Source organism: Thermobia domestica, chromosome 9 (assembly GCF_964235325.1).
Source record: "Thermobia domestica chromosome 9, izTheDome1.hap1.1, whole genome shotgun sequence".
NCBI classification, from domain to species: domain Eukaryota; kingdom Metazoa; phylum Arthropoda; class Insecta; order Zygentoma; family Lepismatidae; genus Thermobia; species Thermobia domestica.
In genome coordinates this window covers 243,241,040-243,263,317 of record NC_137462.1, presented here as the reverse complement: position 1 = coordinate 243,263,317, position 22,278 = coordinate 243,241,040, and the positions used below count along the sequence as shown (strand labels likewise).

Here is a 22,278-nt window from a genome sequence, read left to right as displayed (position 1 = left end):
TAATTTCAAAAATATCACAAACACTGCTATAAGAATGGTTGCACTTAATCACAATAAAATTTTAAGAATCTCCGTTATCTGAATATAGACTAAAAATATAAGATAGTTTTTATATTTTCTTGCTTTTGCCTCTCCACTTTTTTCTTTAATTCTATATATAATTAAGTACGCTTTCCAATATTCATTTTTTAAATGATTCTACTTCGTGATCCTGTCGGTGATCTGGAATAATATATTATTTCCCGAAAAGTATTTTTCGAAACATAACTATAAATTATTTTCATAAATTTTACTCATTGAAGTATTTTCAGTGGCACGTTATGTTATTATTATTATTGTGCGATGAGTTTCACTCTACTCTGCGTGTGAATTTCCTTTCGAAATACATTTTAAAATTATTGACTAAATAACTTATTTAGCTACTAAGTAAGTAGTTAGCGTGCATGAAACTAGATAGTTTTGTTTTCTTCTGTTTCCTAACTCATTTTGTTCGTTTCTAGCTACACCGTTTATTGAAATTTTTACACTAATTATCGAGTCCATTTCAAATTATTCACATGATTTAACGTATATCTTATCTTTTACTATATTTCCATAATCTAATGCATTTCTTGTTGTTGATTACTTAATTTAAATTTATAAATTAGTATTTTCATTTTCAATTGTATATGTGTTAAAGTACAATAATAAGTAACAATGAATTCAAACGTGATTATTAGTGTCAAAGTAATTTTATTCTGCGAATCTTTCAGATATATTATAGTTGAATTTGTTTTCATTTGAACAAGTAGAGGAAAATTATGAGAAAATAGAAGCAATTGCAGACAGAGAGAAGAGGGAAGCATGTGTAATTGTAATGGGAGATTTGAATGCAGTTGTGGGAGAAAAACAGGAAAGTAATGTCATACACAAATATTGTTTAGGCGAAAGAAATGGAAGGGGAGAAAGACTGCTTAATTCATGTATACAGAATTCACTAGTAATTGGGAACACGTGGTTCAATCAGCACAAGAGAAGATATACATGGAAATCCCCAATAGATGGTGGAAGATATCAGTTAGACTATGTTATGATTCAGGACAGATGTCGAAATAGCTTGAAAAACGCGAAGACCCTTCCCGGGCTGACAATTTCTCGGCGTAACCTTGTGCTGGCCGAAGTAGACATGCAACTGAAAAATGTAAGCAGGAAGAAAGTAGGCAACAAGATGTTAAATAACGAAAAATTGAGAAACGAGAAAATAAGAAATCTTTCCGTTGAGAAATTCGAAGAAAAATATTCAAATAAGGAAACGATAGGTGCAGGTAGTAATAGACGGTGGATCCATGTTAAACTTAGTACACAGGATACTGCAGAACAAGTAGTATGTTACCACGAACATAAAATGGTTAAGAATCCAGGGTTACATAACAGATGTTTAAAAAAATGAAGGAAAGGAAGACGTGGAAACAGGTCGATACTGAAAAGAGAAGAAAAATGTACAGGAAGTTAAACAATGAGTTACAAGGGGAAACAATAGAGCACGGGAAATTGTACAAAAGAAAATGCGAGGACTTAGAAGAATTAGAGTTCGGAAATATGAAGGAATGTACAAGGAGGTGAAATCTATGGAACTGCAGAAGAAACAATGGGCTATTACGATGGCTAATATGATGGCAGTAGAAAATAAGAATGAAATGGTAGTCAGCGAAAGAAGTGAAGCCTTAGGAAGATGGAAAAGCATATGTTGAGGACTCATATGAATGGAAAAGCAACCCGGATAGATAATATAAGAATCGAATCCGTTAAGAACATAGGAGACAAGGGCAAGAAAGAACTGTTTCGACTCTGCGATGAAATATATCAAATAGAAGGGTGTCCAAAATACTTCCTGACGAAACCTAAGATGATGCCGATGGCTAAGAAATTGAACAAAAAAAGAGGGTTATAGAACTATTAGTCTTAAATCTCATACAGTGGGGCCGCGGTGGCTCAGTGGTAGAGCGTTCACCTCTGGTGCATGGGGTCCAGGGTTCAAACTCTGTTCCCGTCAAGTGAACTTTGTGGTGGACAAACACCGTGTGCGTGGGTTTTCTCGGGGTTCTCCCGTTTCCTCCCACTTTCTTCATTCCGCCATTTCATTCATTTCTCATAATCACCATCTCCTCTAGCCTAACCGGCATAACCATGGGACGTAAAACTCAAAGATGTCATTTCATTTCATTTCAAATCTCATACAGCTAAAAATTTCTTCGAACTCTGAACAGAAGGTTGTATGTAAGAACAAATGAAAATGTTGAGGAAGAACAATTCGGGTTCAGGAGAGGTAAGGGTACAAGAGATGCAATTGGATTACTAAGGGTGATCGGTGAAAGATTTATAGGAAAAGGAAAGAATTTATAGATTATTAAGGTATGTGGTATTTATTGATCTAGAAAATGCTTTTGACAGCGTGAATTGGGGATTGTTGTTGGAAGTTCTAGAGAAAGTTGGGTTGAAATGGAAAGATCGAAGACTCATCAGAAACTTATATGCAAAACAATAAGTACGTGTTAGAATATAAGAGGAAATGACAGAGAGAGCGCAATTGGAAGGAAAATTCAACAAGGATGCTGTCTCTTGCCTACATTATTTAGTATATATCTAGAAGAGATGGTGAAAAAGAACATACATAATAAAGATGAGATTTCACAAGGAGGTAGAATGATTAGGTGTATATGGGTTGCAGACGATATGGGGCTCGTTGCAAAATCTGAAAAAAATAAAAGATATTAGAAAACTATGGATGAAAATAAATGTTAGAAAGACAAAAGCCATAATGATTTGAACAAAGGGGTGTGTGTCAAATATATAAGTAGAAGGGGGAAAATAGAGCAGGTGACTAGTTTGCAATACGTGGATAGTATTATTAGGAATGATATGAAGTATGAACATGAAATAAAAGGAAGGATAGGAATGACGAAAAAACCTTTAGTAGGAAGAAAATGCTGTTTGTGGGACCTTGAATATAAAGTTGAGAAAAAGACTCATAAAATGTTTCGTGTGAAATATTCTGTATAGGTGAGAGACATGGACATTGCGCAACAATACTTTAAAAAAACACCCGAAATGTTTCGAAATGTGGATGTGAACAAGAATGGAGGGAATTAGCTGGGTCGAGCGGAAAACAAATAAGGGAAATTTAGAAATATTGATTTTTAGAAGCGGAAAATATCAGGTTGTCAAAAAAGTATTGGGCTTTTGGAGGTAAAACTTGAGAATAAATTGTTGTTATTTGAAAATAACATTATAAAACTGCGCATGCACTACTTTGTTGATGAACTTCTTCCATTTTATCGGGAACACTATAATTCCGTCACTATAATCCCGTCTGCTATATCTGGTCAAAAAATTGTTCATGTGATTTTCACATGTTTCTTTGAAACTAACTAACTTATCACTATTTCGGAAGTTCTGTAGTGACTCGAACAAAAGGTAGTCCGGTAATGCCAGCCCCACGATATAAGCTGGACGCAATGGTAAATAGCAGTCGTTTTTTTTTTTTTTTTTTTTTTTTTTTTAATTTCTGACGGCCCGTAAATATAAATGCGATCTCGTCTTGTTAACGTGGTGTATGACACCCTTTGTGTTGACTTCAGGCTGTTCCTTTCGAATTGTTAGGTGCATGTTAATTGTTGACAGTCCATGATGGAGTCTATCGTTCTGCTCGGTGAAAGCAGCTCGTGATTCACAATACCCTAATAGTTCCATCAAACTCAAAGAATATCCTTCCTAGAAGTGAGTGTAGGCTTTGCAACGGACTTCCTATCACGATCGTTCTTCGTGCATACCATTAGGTTATGTACTTTTCATCACTCGTGGCAAACCAATTTGGAAATGATACCAAAGATCCAGAGATGGCTGAGTGGTTAGTGTACGTGTATTTCACGTCGGAGACCGGGTTCGATTCCCGGCGGGAGCTCATGTAGTTCGAATCCGACGTTAAGATGTAGGTCAACGTTATATATAGTCTCTCTGCTGGAATAGACGTTAAACTCAAAATCAAATCAAATCAAATCAAATCAAAGAAATAACTCTAGTTTGTTACGTTTTAGTAGATATTCACAGATGAAAATTCGTTCGAGTAAGTGTGTTTGAGTCATTTCATATATCAACAAAATGTCAAGCTGGTTTTATAGCCAGTTTTCTCGAAATGGTTTAACACCATTAATGTTTCGGTAATAAGCAATACTATGACAGCTTACACTCCGGTCTTGCTTGACTTTTGTCAGAACATTATCCACTTTTGGTGCGGTTGATCTCCCACTGCGAGAAACATTTTGGGTATTCAAATTTCCAAAACGAAAGCAACTGAACATCTTTGAGCTGTTGTTTTAATAATGTGTATTGTGTATAAACAGCACTAATTTCATCACAGTCCTGGCAAATTAGCAAATTATTTCACTCATGTTAAGAGAGTATCCTCGTGGTTATGCGGTAAGCATACGTGCCTTTGGCGTGGGAGACCCAGGTTCGATTCCCGGCGGAATTCACGTGTTTCGGATCCTACGTTAGGTTGTAGTTCCACGTCTCGCGTCTGATAGTCTCCCTGCTGAAAGGGACATTAAATTGAAAATCAAGTCAAATAAAATCATGTTGAAGTATTAGATATATTCTGCAGTTTACATCAGAATCTGTTACATATATATTGTGATTCACACTTCAAAACAGGATTTAATATAGGAAAGAAATTATACTCTTCGTGGATGTTAATAATTTGCAGTTCTTTTGTCATAAAACTCTTAAGGGTATTTGCCATTACTAGAACCTGCGCAGAGTATGATAAAAACATATAATGCTATCATGGAAGAAAATCTGTATCATAAAAATTGCAATATAACTAATCAGACATCTCGAGGTTACTCCGATATTGAACCTATTATTGGTACACTATAGAAAAAGTTTCTCGTTACCTACTACTGTAATGTTGTATTGATGTCAACTACAGCAAATCGGATGTTGCAATGGATTTCAATCACTTCTGATTTTAGAAGAGCGATATTGTTGGACAGGTGTTATGTTCTTGGTACGCTGAATCCATATTAAGAAACTTTTTTTTTTTTTTTTTTGTCTCTGACCATCCTGCTATTTCCGGTTCGTTAGAATAGAGGAATAAGAACGGGGATATCACATATTCTTTGAAGGTTGAATCCATACAAGAAAACCATCTCTATTTTATTATAAACTTTTTGCTGTCATACCTAGTGATGGGCAGTGGGAATATTCCCGGTGGGAAGGAAAATAAAAAATGGGAATATTCCCGGTTTTTTCCCTGGCATATAAATTTCCGGGAAGGAATTTATTTCCATTTCTTTACTTTCTGTTCAAAATTATAAGAACCATAAGACTAATTACTTTATTTTCATTTATTACGATTTACTTCTAGGTTTTAAATAACTTAGAGAGTAAAAAAAAAAAAAATCGTTGATTGTACTTTATATAACTAAATATGATTTTTTAACTTCCATTTCCATTTGCACTACAAAGTAGCAAAATACTAATTTACAAATGATGAAAAGGAACCAGTTCGTAAAGTAATGTAGAAATTATGTAGGAATAGAGATGAAGTACTATTAATACACTCCGAACCACCGTTAGTAATAGACGTCGGTCTGTCTCCTGTCTCCAGTCTCTGACTTGAATTTCTGAAGAGGTACTCGGATTTCTCTTACATGTGAAATAACGCATGAAATTTTGAGAAATAGGTAGGAAGAAAGGTCGTGTTGACAATATTAGGGATGAGCATGAGCGAGTTCGAGAGAGTCTTCACTGAAACTCGAATCAACTCGAAACAGACATCTTTGAACTCGACTCGAGAACTCTTCTCAAAAAATTTCCTCCAACTCGACTCGAATTTGACTCGAGTTTCGAGTCGAGTCGAGCGAAAACGAGCCAAATTGAGCTAAATGCTGTGTGTAGTTTCAAGTACTTTCTTCATGTATGCTACATAGACAAAATAATTATTATCAATGATACTTCTACTATTATAACATTATTATTATTATTATTATTATTATTATTATTATTATTATTATTATTATTATTATTATTATTATAACAACACTGTGTATAAACATGAAAGATAGGTGAATACTAAAAATTTTTTGACTACTGACCTCGATAGTCGTGAAGACTAGGAGGCAAAGACATCGTTCACGAGATTCTGGGTTTCATTTTCGGAGGAGCAAGTATCCGGGCTCGAACCAAAAATCGTTAAAAGTTAAAGGGCGCCGGCCACACATGTTCAAAACTGCTTGGTCCGGGTTTAGGGTTCTCAACGGTTCGAGCGGCTCGGCTCACAGCTCATTCCCTACCGGGGGAGCCGAGCCAACAGCTCACCCACCCAAACCAACACGAGCCGAAACGAACCGAGCTGATGACTCACCCCAACCGAGCCGGCTCGAGACTATGGCTCACCTAAGCCGAGTCGCTGCCTCATCTCAATCAAGCCGGCTCGAGGTGTTCGCTCAGTTGAACCGAGCTAAGCCGGTTAACATCCCTACACGGGTTGGGCTTTCGCTTCGGCTCAAAACTTTCACCTTGCAGGTCTCAGCCTTGGTGGTGAGAACTACAGTATATACTTATGTTAGTGCTCACAACATGTAAATGCTGTCTCGTTATAAAAATCCATTATCGTCTTATTAATAGAGACGAGGGGAGATGCGAGCAGTGTCTCACTTCGTGAGCAACACTAAAAATGTTCCACATTTATGTTTACATTTCTCATAGCTTTAGTTTTCCAATATAATCATCGAAATGATCTCAAAACGAGTTAAAACGAGCGAGCGATTTTTCAAACTCGACTCAACTCAAAACTCTACCTCAAAACAGTGACTCGGCTCAGAACTCGACTCGAATTCGCTTCGAATTTTAGCTCGGCTCGTGCCCATCCATAGGCAGTGTTATGTGCACAATTCTAAAGATATGAATATCTTCCAAATATTGTGAACAAAAGTATGTACGCGCAAATGTTGATAAAATGGTGAGACATATGTCTTCTTGCAGTTACCCAGCCTAATTTGTTAATCTACATATTAAAATGCTAGATGTATATGTTTGTCCCCAAAGAAAAGTTTATATGTTTCTCTCCAATCCTTCCGACACTGAGATCTCGAAAACCAGAAGTCCTAGAAACATGCCCTTTTCGCTGGTCGATTCCAAAGTTTGTGTAGGTATTATAGTTCTAATTCAATATTTTGAAAATCTGGCTGTTATTTCTTTATTACATTTTCTAGGGGTACACAAGAAATGATTTTTTTTTAAAAAAAAGTCATATCCTATCAGTTATACGTTCCAACAGGACATAGTTGTATATAGGGGTTGTATGTCTCTCAAGCGTTTCTTTCATAGTTAATGATAATGAAAAACGAAGGATAAACATTTCTCCACCCTAAGATGAATCTTTATTGTTTGGAGTATTTTGCCCAATGAACACCTACATCACTGACATTATAATTACTTGTGTGTGTGATGTATTTGCTTATTACATACTGCATGCAAAAAGAAAGAAAACACTGATCATACATGAATTAGAAGCTCCAACCGGAACTAGGCTCAATCTTGCAAACGGTGCGAGATATTGATAAAATAATCGATAAAATGTCCCCTTTATGGTATCCTTGCCGATTTTTATCAAGACGTCTTTTACTTGTGTCTGTAAAAAAACATGTACAGATGTTGTGAGGAATGACAAGGAGATTCATGCCCATATGTGAATGATGCGCTGTGTAGAGGACGCAGGTTCAGCTAGTAAAATTTAATATGTTTATAATATCAGTAGTAAGGTCAAATTTAGAAAATCTACTTACAAATAAATTAAAACTGTTTACCGGTGTAAAAGTATGTGGACTTACTATACCCTTTTTTCACATATTTACTTGCATAGAACATATTTAAGTTAATATACATTTATGAGTACTCCTTAAATATAATAAAATATCATAATACCGTTCAGAATATACATTTTAATGAATCTTCTGGAGACAGCAATAGTAATATACTATGATATAAAAAAACAAATTAACTTTGAAATCATAATATAGTAATATAATGTAATTTTCTTTATGATAGTACATAAATTTCCGGAAAATTACCATTTTGGGGAATCTTCCCGGGAATATTCCCGAAAAATATCTTCCCGGGAATTTGCTCATCACTAGTTATACATATCGAAGACAGATGAGTATAGCCGTTCTGTAAAAATTCCGATACTTGTTCATAGCATAGTTTTGAAATCTAAAATAGTGCAACCTTAAGATAGTCCATAATATACTTGTTTTTAACACTTAAATAATGAGATGATATTGAAATACACGATTTATAGTTAGTTTATCCATACTAGATCATGGTCCAAAAGTGTAGAATACTTCAATAGGTGATGAATGTTGCAAAACCTAACCAAAGTAACAATAAGTGAGGAAAATGTTTAAAGGCTCATTATGATGATTACCGCCATCTTGAACGTTTACAATTGTCTTAAATGGAAACTATATCATGGGATACATCATTTTAATAGCAAAATCTTGCAGAAATTTAAAGGGCTTTTTTTTTTTTTTTTTTTTTTTTTAACGAAGCTATGACTTTCTTTCTTCATATCGTTGTAGGTGATTTACTAGCAGAAGATTGCCTTGATGCATATAGAGCGCATCTACATCGTGCTCACCTCTGGAGAACGAAACACCAGACTGACTAAAGACGATTTTAATCGTTCTCATTTACAAAGTACTCGTATCGGCAATAATACTGTGTTGAAAGTATTGAAGAAATTCAAGAAATAAGATTTGTGGTTGATCGACCCAGCCAAGATAAGTAGACCACGCACAGCGACAGACGAAGCAATAACTGTGGCAATGTTGCCATCATTCAGTAAAAGTACCACGATAAGTACGCATAGTGAAGTCTATGAAGGTGGTGTTAATCGCATATCAATCATGCGTGTTGTGTCAGTGAATAAATAACACCCTTATAAGCTTCAACTTTGCCAACACCTTACATAAAATGCAACACCTTACATAAAATAGTAGTCTAGAGTTTGCTCAATGGGCCATAGTGTTACTGCAACAACTACAAATAACGTATTTGCCTCTACCGTATTGTTTACGGATTAGGCAAAATTTAACGTATCGGGCGAGGTTAACAAACATAATGTGTGATACTGGTGTGATAGTGATCCACGTTGGTTTCAAGCATCGCATGTTTTCCTGGTAAGACGATGTGTAATGTGATATATGGGAGACTCGCATTGTGAGCCCAGCCTTCATCGACATCGGCGGATCACATCTTATCATCACTGTTGTCGCAGGCAGGGTTATTTCCCAAGTTTTTTCAACACGGTGACGACCCATCCCACTGCGGTAGCTGTCTCCGCGAGAACCTCCACCAGCAGTTTCCTGATGCGTGGATTGGTGGTGAGGTGCTATGTAACGGCCAGCTCATTTCCCTGGCGTGACCGACTATAGTATTACCTGTGGAACCATGAGAAGTCTGCTGTGTATGCGGTGAAAATTAGTGATGTTCACCATCTCAAGGAACGAATTGTAGACGCACATTCCAACATTACAGCCGTCACTTTGCAAAAAGTTTACATGACTCAGAACTTCATATTCAGCATATTCTTTAACAGTGAGTGGCTCTTGCCGTATGACTAACCGCTTTTGTTGGGGACACAACAACAACAATAAAATAGTCTTAACTTCGTAATGGTTAGCGCTACAGCACAAATAACACTGACATTCAATTTGTACAAAAAATGCTATTAAAATGACAACATATATCATGATTTCCATTTAAGACAATTGCGTAAAATACAAGATGGCAGATGTCATTGTGAGTGTCCTCAAACATTTTCCTCATCCCTGTTTCTTGACTACATCGTTACTTATATTTTTGCAGCGTTTATCATTTATTAACGTGTTTACACACTTTTGGACACCCTGCGTATTGACTTGTACAGAATAGAACATTTAAGAAATAAAACTAATTGATTTTCTGTTTAATTCGAGTCAACCTCGGTCCCATCTTACTTGAATTATCGCGATTGCATTCGAATTCAAACCACTAACCGGCTAACCATTACACTTCTTTACCTAAGTTTCGATTCCGAAGAAACACAACGAATGCAGCAAAGGATGAGCTTTATTTCTAGTGAAGCAACCTCTCCGGGTGAATAATTTCCATAGAAGTTTTCTATCAAGAAACAAGAAACTAAAATGGAATTTACGATAGGATTGTGAAAATTAGTTTTCTGCTTCTCAAGAATATAAGAACCGCTAGCTAAACCATTTTCCGGACGTTCCCTTTTCAACGCAGGGGTCCAACTCTCTATTGAAAACTCATCGGTGCTCCTCCTCTTTCCTTTCTACCTGCTTACAGGCTAGTTTTCTTGTCTCTCTCTACCTCCTGATTTGCTCTGTTTAACAATGTGCAGCGAAACCTCTCCCACATTAGACAAACATTGCCCATTTCCTGGTTCTCAGTAGCAATGAACGGTAGCGAATTATATTCAATGTACTTGCTCAGTGGCGGATGCAGAAGTTCGTCAAGGGGTATTAACCTAACAAGTTCATAGAATTTCATGCGTTTGTATACAAATCTTAATATGCTAAAGGTTTATTTTTTTCATATCTTGCTCAAGAGAGTATTAAAACCCAGAAATTCCCCTTGCGTGTGCCACTTCAATGTTTTGTCACTTATGTTTAATTCTCGTTTCAATATATAGAATAGAATTTCTTATATGATCAACTTCTTCCCTAATGTTTAACTGCATATAACACTTCTGTGATTTTATTACATCAAGTAAACCATTAATATATAACAAAAACAGCAAAGGTCCTAAGTTTGAACCTGCGCAATACCTGAATGAATTACAAATTCAGAAGTCAGGACAGTTTATATAACTACACGATGACTGCGCTCATGGAGATATGGCGATATGTAAATTTAATGTGAAAAATTAATAATGACAAGCTTCATAAGAAGAATATCATGATGTATGATACCAAATGTTTTACTATAGTCTGTATAAATTGTACATTTGATTTCCATTATCAATTTATGTTGCTAGTGAGTGAGCTCAACAAGATTAGTTATTGTTGATTTCCTGGGTAAAAAAAGAAAAATCATGCTGGCTTTTTAAATTGATTGGATAAACAGGAAAATATATTGTTTTGTGAATAATAACTTCAAATACCTTGACAGAACAGAGATTAATGCTACTGGTCTGTAACTTTTTTATATCAATCTTATTTCCCTTAGCGTTGGAAATAAAACAAATACCAGAAACTTTACTTCTATTTGAAAAGCGAAAACTGGCTAATGACTTATTAAACATCGCCTATAATAGATATTTTAGTGATTAGTTATACCTTGATGATATATGATTCCTATATTATAGGTGGACAAATACCGTGTGCGTGGGTTTCCTCGGGATTCTCCCGTTTCCTCCCACTTTCTTCATTCCACTATTTCATTCATTTCTCATTATCACCGTCTCCTTTAGCCTATTCGGCATAACCGTGGGATGTAAAACTCAAAGGTTTCGTTTCATTTTTTCCTATATTCTAGAGAGATTTGAGTTCTAAGCCTTTTGAAAACATCTATAACTTCTTCCACTTCAACATTCCAATGAGCATGAATAGATTTGAACTAATTAAACAAATCAGAGTTAACACGATGTGACAAAAACTCAAGATCATACTCAGATTTGTTACATGAGACCTGAAAATATTGAATAAATACGTTAGCAACATCTAGGTATTTTGGTATTTATTTGAAAAAAAAAAGTGAAATGAAATCTTTATGTTTTACGTCCCACGATTATGCTGCTTAGGCTAAAGGAGACGATGATATTGAGAGATAAGTGAAATGGTGTAATGAAGAAAGTGGGAGGAAACGGGAGAACCCCGAGAAAACCCACGAACACGGTGTTTGTCCATCACAAAGTTCACACGACGCGAGCTGGGATCGAAACAGGTTCCCCAAGCACTGGTATTTATTTGACGTTCTTCACAATTTAGAGTGTTGTTATCGGAATTGCTTTCTTAAAGTCGAAAATGTTTGGGCTTTACAAGAACACATGATTCGTAATCATTTATGTATCTATCATAAACACTTGAAACTTCCCCTTTCGTTGCAACCATAATTTCTTTAAATGATATCTTTATGAAAATATATGGATATATCTTCAATTATCTTTATGGAAGTTATAGTCTTATTTAATATGCTGACTCTTAGTACGGATTCTCTTATTATACGAAAATCAATAGATGAAGCAGGGTGATGAACCTCTTCAGACACCAACAATTTAGTTCCGATCCTTCTTCAATGTCATTGATATTTCCAAGAAGTACAACTCCCATTCTTTGTAAATTTTGTTTAGCGTCCCTAAAATTTTCTTACTTCATAAAGCTATGTAACTCCTTTCAAGTATTTTGTAGAACTAAGAAAATAAAAATCAACTCCGGTTGTGTATGGGTTAACCTCACAGGTTGGCTAGCCTGGAAAAGTTGTTACACTTTTTTGACCGAGTGTTCGGGAATTAAATCGAATCCGGGACCGCTTGCTCCAAAGACAAATACGTTAGCGACTACGCTACGCAGAGCAACTTTAATCGCCCATTAAAGAATCTTACTTTCCGGTTGCGAAAATATATACAAATAATCAAGAGATTTGGTTGATTCAGATGGAAAATATACAAGGCAATAGAGAAGAAACGTTGTTTACACTAATTTTTATGCATGTAGGCCTATATACGTAAGAACAACGACCTGCAAGTTTCAGGGGAGGATGAAATTTGATTCAGCGGGCTGACCCCTCTGATCACCCTCTAACTACGAGCCTGAAGCATTATTAAATTCTAGAAGTGTGTCTTGGATTCAATTCCTGCAAACAGCACAATTTCAGTGTTGTTTTATCGTTTAAGAAAACCGAGGATTCTATTTATAGTGATCGCAACGAGTCGTGAAACTTGACCTAGATCTATCGATTTCACCACCCAACAGAACGCGAGGGTGTGTACTGGTTGTCGACCACTATCTATGAAATTTTACCAGTGTCGTCTCTCGTCCTATATGGAGAACATCTTCAGAGGTTCAGTGTTGTCGAAATGCCGCTAAGTTTCGTTTCGTACTTTTTGGGGCTTTTTTTTATCGTTGTATTATATTTTTATTGTTATTATTGTTACGATTTAATTCGAATAATTCACTTGTTTCTTTTTGACAAAATTACAACTAATGTCATCAGAAAAGATTGTAATTAATTTCTTGATTGCGTCACTGTAATCCAAAGTATTTACTCTGAGAATTACCTGAAAAGATAAACAAATATTTCTAATTTCTGCAGACATAAAATCCACCTGAGATACAATCTTGTGTAAGATTACATTTAAAAAAAAAAACAATATTTTAAATTCTTCTTTGGTTTCTTCTGGAAGTGTTTCAGTATCAAATATGTTATCTTTCGATTGCGGGATTCAACTTCCTACATTGATATAGTCTAAATCTAAATGTTACCTTCAAACGTCCGAGAGAATTAATGGTTCAAACTTAGAAAAATGTAATCTGCCCATTTACTTCTGCCATAGGTTTCATTGTCTCAAATTGTACACAGAGCACCCTTGTGGCTATGTGGATAACATACGCGCCTTTGGTGTGGGAGATCCGGGTTCCATTACTGCCGGAAATTCATGTGGATCGGATTCCATGTTAATCTGTAGGCCTAGGTCTCATAGTTTGCTGCTGAATGGGACGTTGAACTCAAATCCACTCTAATTCGGGCACATTACATCTTGTTTCAGAAATTCTGTAGAAGGAATGCCGACACGTGTATTTTAATATCTGTCGGATTGATTTGATTTGATTTTCAGTTTTAGTTTCCCGTTCAGCATCGAGGCTATATGAGACGTGGACCTACAGTTTTAACGTGGAATCCGAACCACATGAGCTCCGACCAGGAATCAGACCCTGGTCTCTCATGCCAAAGGCGCGTATGCTAACTGCTTAGCCAATGGAGAACTCTCTGTGTGACCTTGAAAATAGCCTAGAACAATGCAAAAGTCGCTTAATTTTTGTATTACCAATAGATTAAATTTCCTTCCTGCCAACAGATTTTAAAAGATCACTTAATCCATATTTTTAAATCTAATTTTGTTTAATTTGACCTCTAGAAAGGGAATATTTAATATATATATAAGATGTAAGATTTTCTTTAAAAAGTTGGTAGTTCTTTGGTTGGTAGCTCACAGTACGATTTAAAAACGATACGGTAGCTCGAAGATTCATAAGTTTGACGACCACTGGTTTAGAAGATAGTTCATACTCTATTGATAAGAGTGCTCGATGATTTATTTTCCCTTGACCCAAAAATTAACGACAATAGCATAGTAAAAAGTGCTTTCTCTTGCATAAATGTATAATTGCGTTCTTTGTATTAATTGGAGAACACTGAGTTGGATGAAAGTTTCTTTAAACATATCTGTCCATAGGGTCATGAACTCAAACTGCTTTTGTTAATGGTGAAAGTGCCCACGCTTTGAAACATTTCTAAATGTACTTTCCATGGGGATTCCAAATCTATTGGAACTATTCTAAACATATTTGTCCATAACATTACACACACACACACAAAAAAAAAAAAAAAAAAAACTTGATCTCTTTGATCTCAATGGTTTCTGAGCTAACGATAATTAACTAAACTCTTTCACTTGCCGTGAAGCGGGGTAATTACAAGAGCAGGGTAATGAAGATTTTTGATGCAATGCAAACTTCAGGAAACACAATTATTGTAACTTCAAGTAACAAATTTCATTGAGAAGAAGAACTGTAAGCCGTTTATTTTCCGTGACTTAGTCAGATCCAAGAAAGTAGCTGCTACTCTGACTTCTTAATTTGTTTCTCTTTGACAAGATTATCACTCAGATCATCAAAATAGGTTGTTAATTAATTTCTTGATTGCAGCACTGCCATCCAAAGTGTTTATTCTCAGAATGGTTTCAAAAGTTGCATAAATATTTATCATTTCCGCACACCGAGAAAACGAAAACATCATCTTGTGTACCGTTATATATATATATATATCTATCTATCTATCTATCTATCTATCTATCTATCTATATATATATATATATATATATATATATATATATATATATATATATATATATATATATATATATATATATAATTAGTTTTCTACAATTTCTTCTAGAAGTGTTTCAAATCCTCCACCGAAACTCATGTCTGTGGACAATGTTTCTGTCCCTCTCTCTCCCCGTTGCAAAATCTGAAATGGCACTATTGATTCAGACCTTATACCTCTTACATCCCTATGTATGGTAACCTTAAAAGCTTTAATTGTTTATTTCAGTGTCAAATGAGTTATCTTTTGACTGCAGGATTCATCTTCTTATATTTGTGTGATCTAAAATTTCCATTCAAACATTCAAGAGAGGTTCAAATTGAGAGAAGCATAATCAGTCCGTATACTTCTGCTATCCCATCACGGTACAAATTGCATTGGTTTTCAGTATTTTGTACAACTTTCTCTACTTTTGGTAGTTTTTCTGTTATTGATTTTATTGTTTTAATTTGTGCACAGCACATCTTGTTTCTGAAAGGTTATGAAGAAAAGAGATTGCCCACCAAAGCATTTAAATATTTGTGATAATCTCTTTGGGCTTGAAAACAGCCAAGTAGCAGTACAAACGGCACTAAATTCTTTACCAAGCAATGAACTATATTTAATTTTTATCAAATATATTTAAAAGATCATTAAATTCATATAATTAAATCCAATTTTGTTTAGTTTAATTTCTAGGAAAGTTGTAAAAAATTGAAAGAAAATATCATTTTATCTCGCGCTTCTTAAAGGTCCGGGTTCCCAACCTTTCTCGGGATTACCATCCCATTTTGACGATCTTGATGATATGCCTAGACTGAATGTTGGGCACACCTCGAGTGCTTAAACTTAACTTGAATAAATTTAACTATTCCTTTAACAGTCGATTGCTCAGTAATCCAATAACGTGATTTGAATCACTTGAATATATTTTGTTTATAAATTTAATTGGTTTGATTGTTATAATATAGTCACCTAGAAACTCTTAGTTTATGAGTCGATTTGGTGTAACTCATCACGATTATGATACACGATAAATCAGCAAGAACAATACCGTGACAGACAACACCAAAATCAAGTTGTGACAAACTCCCGTCACGATAGTACACTTAGTTTTGTCCAAACTTTGAATAGAGGTTTTTCTTACTGTTCTTTCTCTATGGCGATTAAGATTGAAGTCGGAAATGGTAGACTTCTAGCTCTACCGGCTACAATAGAAGAATTAGAGCATATGTTTGAACTATGAATGTACACAAATTCATATCAAACGGTTTCTCGGAATTTATTAAGTAGCCTTATTTAATATTTTGCCTGGAAGAGGGAGAGGCAAAATTATCCTATATAATTAAAGTTCCACGTTTTTTCTTAGTAGGTTATTGAAATTTGATATAGGCCGTACCAGGAGTATCAAAATTCTGGGGGTTATAGGCAAACTCTGTTAAAAGTGAAGATATGAAAACATGGAAAGAGGAGAAGTTGTTGGAAGTAGGTAGCTTTTAATTTAAAATATTGGACTTTTTCTAATAGCACCAACCGTATGAACTCTACACTGGGAAAACGCCCCATGTTAAATGAAAATGAAACGTTTTCAGTTAGCAGGCTGTAAAATGGAACGCAACGGCACACAAAAGTAATCCACGAAAAACGTGCGAATTGTTATGTGAAGGAATCTAGAATATTATGGTATTAAGCCCAAAGCAGCAGTCTCCCAAAATGGCAGGTTGCTTTTTCGTCTAACATAGGGCACCTTACCAGTGTAAAACCTAAATGGTTGATACGATTCGGAAACTTCCACGATTTTAGATTGAAAACCACCTATTTCCAATAACTTTCCTCTCTTTCCATTTTTTCGTACCTTGATTCAGAATAGACTTTGCCTATTGCCCTTGCCGCCCCCAAAAAGTTTTGATACACCCGGTATTGTGTTATTGACATATAATTATATATATGAAACTCAGGGAATTGGCCTTTGCAGCCCTGTATAAAGTCTTTGTATCTGTTACATTTTTGAACAGGGAGGTAATGTTGAAACCGGAAGTTGTAATGGATTTCAGTTACTTCTGGTTTAATGGAGTGATAAAATTTTGCAAATGATGAATACCGTCAAATGGGGTGAATAGAAACACATTTTTGGCTATATGAGTATATAAGTCTGGTGATGTTAAAGATTTCGCGTATCAGATTATTCCAAAAAAAAGGTCTTAATATGCTAATGAACTTCAGTAAACGTCATATTAATTTATCAACTCCACTTTTCTTAACCTTGATTTTTCTTAATGTTTCTATTCACTCCATGGGTAGGGGTGAATAGAAACAATGGCTTTATTTTGATTGTTGTTTCTTTTATACTATTGGAAAGGTAAAAAGAAACAGCGTATTTGTTGAAACGAACTATTTATTTGATATCTGCAAGATACAAGTTCAATAAGACCAGTATTACCTAAGTTACAAACTTATAAAACAATACAATGCACAATATAGGTACAAACGACCATACAGTTTTGATGATATTTGAATAAGATTTAAACCACTGAAATCACCAGGGAAACTTATCATGAGTTAAGTTGATTTTGAGGTTACCGTCCCGTTCAGCAGCGAGGCTATATGAGACGTGGACCTACTGATTAACGTGGAATCAGAACCACATGAGCCCCCGCCGGGAATCGAACCCGGGTCTCCCACGCCAAAGGCGCATACGCTAACCGCTTAGACACGAAGGAGCCCGAAACTTATCATATACTTAAAGTGTGGTGACGAACTCCTAATAAAACCGAACAGTTTCGTATCAATATCCTCATGTAGTAAGAACGATTCTTCAGAAGTTTCTGAAAATTTCATTGTTTATGTGCTCGCTTCTAAAACACTCCCACATATCCATCATGTTCACATTTTCGCACTTGGGTAGTGAATAGTATCATCGAGTTTTAGCTTCTCATAAACCTTCACCACAGCAAAATCACCAGCTTTAGAAAACCATCATCTAGTTCGTGATCGTCTGGAATGCTGCCTTTCTCCTCTTCCGACAATACAAGGGTAGGTTGAGTTTCGTTGTGATTTGATGAAAATGCACCATTTTCAGAAAACAAACCAAAACTCTTACCAGAAACATCTATTCGTACTCTCTTGTTCTCTTGTTTAATTTTTTCATCTTCTCTCATGCTCTTGAAAAAACATAAGGGAACGGTTTACAGTCTGAGGTGTCTTTTGCTGTTCTGTTTCTTCTCGTTCATTGTCTCTTTTTGGCAGCATCCTCAGCATTTAGCCTCGACAAAGGGGAAAAGCTCCACACTTTTCAAATCCAGCCCTGATATTTTCCTCCTTCAGTTTGTCACACATTTCTTGTTTTTAAGAAGACTTGGAAATTTGTCCTTAGGGGTGGTTGATTCATTTCTACCAGGTCTCTTTTTCCGCTCCTCAAGAATTTTCCACTCCTCAAGAAGTGTTTCTATTCACCCCACTAATTAAAAATCATAACAATAACCCAGTAAAGTTAAATTTTGATTAAAAATAATTTACAAAAGGAAAACTTTAACTATGAACGTCAGTAAATGAAACAACAAACTACAAAATAGGCATATGTTCAAATACAACAAATATGAAAATGTCATACTTGCCAAGAAAGTTTGAGGAGCGCTAAAATACCGTGTAAGATTTCAGTAACACATTAATGCTACTGTCTTCTATCTCAGTGTTTCCAACTCAGGAAAACATTTTGTCTCTGCCCTGAACAATTTAGCCGTATAAGACTATGTTAAGAAATTTCAGTTTTCTTGATTAATTTATCGTCCATATAAATCCAAAACTAATCTGGGAGTTTTGTTTCTATTCACCCCCATGTTTCTATTCACCCCATTTGACGGTACATTAAAGAAAAAATACAATTACTTCCAAACTTTTCTTCTATGGCTACTAAAACTGAAACTGTTCTGCTGTTTACGGCTGGAAAAGAGCCAAAGGACGGAGATATTACATATTCCTGGTACTCTGGATCCATATCAAAATATCATCGCTCGCTATGTTCTTTTTTTTTCGCTCTTATACTTGACAAACAAACATAGCCGTTATACATTATAATAATTAAGATATTTTGACAATACTTAGCATAGTTTGGAAGACTAGAATTAATACACAGCTAGAAAAAGAAACTATGATATTATCTTAAAATTCTAGGTATTACGTTGGTTTTAAAGTAAATATACTATATTTTTACAATCTGAGTTAGAATCAGTGGCATTTCAGGTTTTACCAGAGGAGCAAGTTTATTCAACGATATTAGCATGCAATTCTCAAACTCACGTGAGGGCAATTACTCCCTGTCCTCCCAAGGGATGTCCTTGGTCACCCTGTTCCATCGTACAGGAAGTATCGTTACTATATTCTTATTCAACCTAAAGGAGCCCAGACAGAAATAGAAGCGACCCCTCGAGGTAAATTCAAGTATCCAGTATCTTTCTTCTGTTTTCCCTGCTCTTTAAAACGTATCAATGACTTCCCATTTTGCCATTCCTAAACTAGGCTGCTCTTCACTAGAACCCAAAAGGGCTTCTCACAGAAACATGACTACTTCATTGCAAAGATTGAAGAAAAATATCTGTAGATGAGGGCAAAGTCCTCCGCCCCCATTTGAAGTCTTTGATATAGTCACGCGCCATGTGACCTTGACTACAGAATAGTAGTTTTGCTATGTCTCTTTTCTCTTGACGAGTATATACCTAGCTAGAAAGGCGGCACAATTAAGTTATCTTCTTGAAATTACTGTCACTGACAGTGAACTGTTTACATGGTTTGACCCTGTTACCAGGGTCTCAAATCATCTGTAGTACATACTGTGGGAGAAAAGCTAATTTTTTGTTTAAACCACCGCCTCCTCGATTCACTTACCTGCCTGTTCATTCTTTTCAAAAACCATTGTCTCCCGCGTGAACGCTTGTTTTCTAATTTCGACGCTAGAGTGCAGCACGTACTGCCCATTTTTGTGAGTAAATCTTTATGGTTTGCATAGGAATGACCACACTTTTCCAATAGTTTAGAAAAGAAAATGGTCTTATATTGTTGGGTATCATTCTGCAAAGCAAGAAAAGGCAAGTTGGAATACAATGGAGTGTTATTTCATGAAATGCCGACCGATAATGAACTATGTAAGAAAATTAATAGGGGTATACATGAGGGATACTAGATTTTCCGTTTTTTCCTCAAGCCTTTGGCAGTTGCATATACGAAACTCTCTAAGTCAATAACTGACTGTATACTCCACAGTTGATGAGTTCAACAATGTGGTATATTGACGAGGAGTTATAAAATGAAAAAGATCTCCAGTATTAGACTTCCAAACTATACTATGTATAAGTGTTGGCAGTTTTCTAGAACGGCTATGTCCTTCGGTTGACAGGTACCAGAGCAAAAACGGCAAGAGCTATCGACATGCAGTTTTCGGGGATCGATTCAGTGTCCCAGGAATATCTTCCATCTCCTTGGATTACCTTCTACTTAAGCCGGAAGTGGTTAAAATCGACCACTTCCGGTTTCAACAGTAAAGCTTATAATTCAAAACGGTGATAGATAGCCACAAGCTGTTTTCGGAAATTGATTCATGGTCTCAGGGAAATAACCCATCTGCACCCCTATATCTTAGTAAAACTGGAAGCAGGGGCGGATCCAGGACCGACTTCTGGGGGGGCGGTGGGTTGTCATACTGCTACTTTTAAGGGCTCCAAACTTTGGGATGGGTTTTATTTATATATATAAAGTAAGAAAGATTGCTCTTCTGGGGGGAGGCGATTGCCCCGATCGCCCCCCTGGATCCGTCCCTGACTGGAAGTTGAAGAAATTCAGTACTACGTCCAATTTCATTGTTGATTTTCATATAGCAAAACCGGTAAGAGATTTTGCGAAAGGTTTCTCAGTAATAGATTCAGTCCCAAGAATGTACTCCATGTCTTCAATATAGTATTCAATTTGCATAGCTTGGAAGTCTACTGTAGTTTCACTGTCTGAAATGATACTCACTTGTATATTTTGGATATTGTTGCTCTCGAGACAAGATTTAAGCTACTTCATCTCAAGAAGCTGTTGCTATATTGTGAGACAGCTTTTCATCTCGTTTCTCATAGACAGTTGCTGTTTCGTATCGTGGGCAATACTAAATTTAATACTAAAACAATGTACAATTTAGTTTAGAGTAAAAACAATCTATATAACATGTTGTGGTGTGGTTTGCGATAGCCCAAAGTCTGGAAAGTGTATTAGAAAAGGTACAATTCTTTGTGTTTCACATTTGTATTAGTAATGACTAGTGTTGGAGTTTAAACTTCCTTATTATATATAGGGCGGCCCAAAAGTAGGTATACAGTAACTTACTAATCAACCCATTGCTTTTTATATCATTTCTTATTGCTATCCATAAGGTAGACTTAGTTTCTTTATTATTTATTCTTGATGTCTTTGTACTTATATCTTAAGCTCGGAACAGCCGAAACAAATGAACCTATAAGCTAGAACAGGGCTGTCCAAATGGCGGCCCGCGGGCCGCATGCGGCCCGCCAAACCATTTTCTGCGGCCCACAAAGCTTTCATGACTTACGATTGTTATAACTGATAATATTTTAATTTATATTCATTCATTCGTTTAATGTTTCCACTCCTCTTTCGGAATAAGGCATCCATTTAGCGCTTCTATACAACAAAAAGGCGCGGGCCTCCACGGCAACACTGGAGTCGGTAATGTAATCGTTGCTGAAAGCTACTACGATTACTTCAATGAACGAATATATATTTGATCTAGCTTTTAAAGTTAGACCCTCTCTTCCTCGAACTTTGCCTAGAAGCCATAGCGTGCTATAAATACACCACTTCTTGTGATAAACACAATTTAGCATACTTTCCAAGTTGCAATCGTCTGACATTAGATTTTGAAAAGGAAGCATTTATTTTTTCTGAGTTCTGTAGAGACATCGAGAGTATAACGAATGGATTTAATGCGAGATTCTGATTTTGACAAACTAAAAATAAAAAATAAAAAAACGACATTGCATTATTTATTAATCCAGTGACAATAGACATCGAAGAACATCCTCCAAACTTACAACTCGAACTTCGTGACCTTTAGGCTGAACCATTCTTTCAGACAATAACAAAGAAAGGAGTAGATTT

At 35.8% G+C, this 22,278-nt stretch overlaps 1 protein-coding gene across 3 annotated transcripts in view; it reads right to left on the bottom strand.

The window, feature by feature from the left end:
- Positions 1-22,278, bottom strand: part of gek (serine/threonine-protein kinase gek) — a 223,251-nt gene that overhangs the window by 95,426 nt on the left and 105,547 nt on the right. The gene's annotated exons all lie outside the window — the stretch shown is intronic.